At 40.1% G+C, this 4,310-nt stretch overlaps 1 pseudogene; it reads right to left on the bottom strand.

Annotated features, from left to right (window-relative positions):
• Nucleotides 1–4,233: 4,233 nt before the first annotated feature.
• On the bottom strand, nt 4,234–4,310 carry LOC127670281 (uncharacterized; annotated as a pseudogene).

The following is a 4,310-nucleotide window of genomic DNA, read 5'->3' as shown; positions in this document are numbered from 1 at the left end:
TTTTTTTTCCCCGAGACAGGGTTTCTCTGTGTAGCCCTGGCTGTCCTGGAAAGAATTTTTTTTAGTCTAACATTGAATTAAGCTCATTTGAGACTGGCTTCAAAATCCTGGTGGGCCTCTTACTTCAGCCCCCTGACTGCTGGGATTATAAGGTGTGAGCCACAGTTTAAAGATACTTATTTGTAAAGAGATTGTTGTGACTCTGTTTTGTGAGCCGCAGTTTAAAGATACTTATTTGTAAAGAGATTGTTGTGACTCTGTCTAAAAAGAACTTTAAAAACTCCATCCATATGCCTCTATAAACAGATGTAACCGTTCATCGAGATCTATAAGATGAGGAACTTCTTAAATGTGTAGATGCCATTCTTTTAGAGACAGAAAGGATGGTTCCACGGTAATTGTCTTTGAGATCTTACTGCAAACCCTCATTGGAACATTTATATTCTTTTAATAGAATGACAATTATCACTTCTGTTTTAACAGATCATATTTGATCACATCTCATTTTTAGCCACTCATGTGGATAACTATGAGGATGAATCAAGAGAAACATTTAACAGATATTTGTCTAGTTACAGTGATAAAAGTGTGAGGTGCAATGTGGGGTCAATTTCTGACCTTTATCATTACAAGTCAAGGACTTGACTTCCATTCTTTAGAAATGTGTTCTCTGTTCTTCGGCAAATTCAGAATATTCTTAACTAGACAACAAGTTAATTCTATTTGCATATATTTGCAATTATATCATCTGCAAATTTATAGCAGCCAATGGAAAATACATCATTTACTACTAATTTCTCAAAAACCCCAAGTCAGTAAACTTAACACTATATGTATTTTGACTTAAGTTTTTTTCTTGTTCATGATATCTTCCCCGGAGTACTATGTATTAATATGGGCAATACATGTATCTTCTAGTTGCTTCCAGTGATGTACTTAGAGAGGTTTTAAAACTATTACTTATTGAATGATAAATAGTTGATATTTTGAGTAGCCATTCTTTACCTTTATGTTTTTTCTCAAACAATACTAAATAGCAAAAGGTTACACATTTATTTTATATCATATAAAGTTATTATTGATTGAGTTTAATAGAAGGAACTATGCATAGATACCAGAAAATTGCAATCAGGTAGCAGAAGATAATAGGGAAATAAATAATTCATAAGTATAAAATTAAGTATAAGAAAAACATAAAGTTGGAAAATATAAGGTGAAAGTGGATCATGCTAGTATATCTTTTCAGGAATAAGTTAAGTGTCGTGTGTTACAGCTTTACTGGGTGAACAACTTCCATGATGGGGGCGGGTGGAGAACTAGATGACTAAACATAGGGGATAAACCATGCTGTTTGGTGAGAATGTCCTTTAGAGTTTCAGTTCGTGTCAGTGTGAAGAATGCATCTTTGCCACACTATGTAAATCAGAAATCATGGAAATCAAACCTAATGCTACAAAGAAGTCACCACAATTAGATTGCACTGAGTCAATCCCATCACAGCAAACCTTCATAAACATACACATTTATATAAAATATCTAACAAACTTTCATAAACATACACATTTATATAAAATATCTAACAAGCATATTTAAGATGCATAAAGCTTAATCTGTTTGATTATTAAAAATTCTTATAATAAAACAGATTAATATGGGTTGAGTTTGGCATCAGTAATGACTAGTAACTGCTTGCATACTTTATCTATGGAAAACATTTTTGTGTCCATCAAGGCCATGTCCTCTCTTTGACAGTATGAGTTTTGCTAGGATGAGAAACAGTTTATTGATAATACATGTTACATACTGACTCCTTGCTGAGTATTTTCTAACTATTGCAATACAGCATAAAGTTGGACTCATGTTAGGAATGAAGCAGTTAAGACCTCGGTCTTTCCTATTCCAGGTGCTGCTATTTATTTCCACACACAGAGCATCAGTATTGGAAGGATTTCTATCATTAAAATCAAGTAGAACACACTTGTCTCAGCTAGGGGTTCCATTGCTGTGAAGAGAAACTATGAGCAAGGTATCTCTTATAAAGGCAAACATTTAATTAGAGTTGGCTTACACATTGAGAGGCTTAGTCCATTATCATCATAGAGGAAGAATGGCAGATCCAGGCAGACAGGGTGCTGGAGAAGAAGCTGAGAGTTCCATATCTTGGTCCAAAGGCAGTCAGGAGAGGACTGTCTTCCAGGCGGCTAGGAGGAGGTTCTTAAAGCTCACCTCCACACTGACACACTTCTTCCAACAAGGCCACATCTACTCCAACCTCCTAATAGTTCCACTCCATGGACCAAGCATATTCAAACAACCACAGCACTGAACAAGGAGGGGCATATGGGAGGGTCTAGAGGGGCAAACAATGAAATTATAATCTCAAAAGATAAAAGAAATAATTTAATATAGGGTCATAACAGTATAGAAGAAAAAGATGAATGTCCCATTGTGTGGCATATGAACAGTTTGACTGAATGTAGATGGCTTTGATGCTCCTGTAGAAGAGGGATACCACCATCAAGTGAACTTGACATGTGCCCAGGCTCTGCACCAAGCCTGGAATGACTTGATTCTTATAACTACCTTGGGTATATTTCCAAAGGACATCAGTATCAGTGAGAGAAGCAAGACCAATGAGGTTTCAAAGACTTGGACCTCATTGGAGTGAATGTCCACACAGGCAAACTTAATTATGGTGAGGAACTCACAGAAGAAATGATGGAGCCACAGGTGGCCACAATGTGGGAGCCAAAGAGTGATTGTTCCTTGGATGAGAGCATTTCCTGTTCCACTGGGCCAAGAGATTCCTTTCATGTGCTTGCTATATCAAAACATCCTTTCACTTGTGTCTGCCTCAGGAAAAAATTCTTTTCACATGCTTTAGCAAAACATCATTTCACCTGTGTGCCCCAGCAAACATCATTTGACATAACGAACTTTCCAAAGAAACTAGAAGTTCACACTTCAATACCCTTTTGCCCACATTACTTGCTAATGTGTATTGCAATTACTCATTGGTCTGGTATGAATCTACTGGTTTCTGCTACTCTATAAATACTGGAACCTCACTGGGATACCTCTTGGATATCCTATTGTTGCCCTGTGTCATGGAGATCCTGTAGCTCTGGATATATAGCTTTGTCCTGTTCATGAACCCAGGCATTCATCAATGGGGTAGGTATTGAAGTGGGTCAATTCAAAGTCCTGGATCTGGGACTGAAAGGTATGTGAGCTGGTTAGCTCACTGGATCTCCTGCTCTCATCACCTCAGAACCAGCTCATCAAGAGCACCTGCAACCAGGGTCAGCTTTATCCTGCTGCCCAGGCAAGGTATAAGGTCTTCTGAGTGCTGCAACAGGTGAGTGACAGAGACAGTTCTCCTCCTTTCATGACCTTATTGGAGTCACTGTTTCCATCCACTCCAGGCAAAGAAGGTAAAAGGGAGCAGAAGGATCTCTCTCCCTTGCAGATGCCACAATCCCTCAGATAAGTGGCAGTGCTGGCTCTCCCAAACTCCCATGGGGCCGGATCACTGGAAGCCCACACATTCAGCACAGCTCTACTGTGCTGTCCAGGTTAGGTGTAGGGCATTTTCTGAGTGCTACAACAGATGAGGGGCATGGAGAGCTCCCTTGTTTTTATGCTCCCAAGGCCAGCTCACCCATGATGTCAAGGTGATGGGTGGGGCCAGTTCTACACAGCCCTCAGACATCAACATATCTCAGAGTGGCAGCCCAGACCACAGAGATCCATCTGGTCTTTGGTCATAAGAGATCCCTGATGCAGCAGAGCCTTAGACCAAGACATGGACCCTGGTGGCAGCACAGGCCAGAAACCTACCATGGTCCCAGGTGGCATTACTAGCTACTCACATCAGGCTATTCATCACTACCCTTTAGTTTCCAATTCTGCCTCTTTTTTATTGTGCCCACATCCTTATATTTCTTTTTCTTTTTTATTTCTCTGCCACTTACTTGTCCCCTTTAGTGGCACCTGGGGGTCTCTGGGTGTCTGTGGTCATCTCAGGTGTGATTTCAGGATGCTATACCCTGTTTATGCTTTATGGATCCTGGCATGGGTCATCTGGCACATGATCTGTCCCTGTTTAGGCCTGCAAGGCAGCAGACTGCTGGTCATCTCAGCCTAGCTCCCTAACCAGGACCCATGGTACTTGTTGGTGATTGTCTCAGGTTCTCTTTTTTTTCTAGGAATTTTTCTAATCATTCAGATGTTTGTAGGTCTTTCCTCTTTGCCCCCTTCTGATGCACATGTTATAGAGCAGCCACACCTGCAATGATTCTAGGGGCAGA

The sequence above is a fragment of the Apodemus sylvaticus genome, chromosome 19 (assembly GCF_947179515.1).
Source record: "Apodemus sylvaticus chromosome 19, mApoSyl1.1, whole genome shotgun sequence".
Taxonomy (NCBI): domain Eukaryota; kingdom Metazoa; phylum Chordata; class Mammalia; order Rodentia; family Muridae; genus Apodemus; species Apodemus sylvaticus.
Note: the sequence above shows the minus strand (reverse complement) of the source record. Positions and strands in the feature narration are given on the sequence as shown.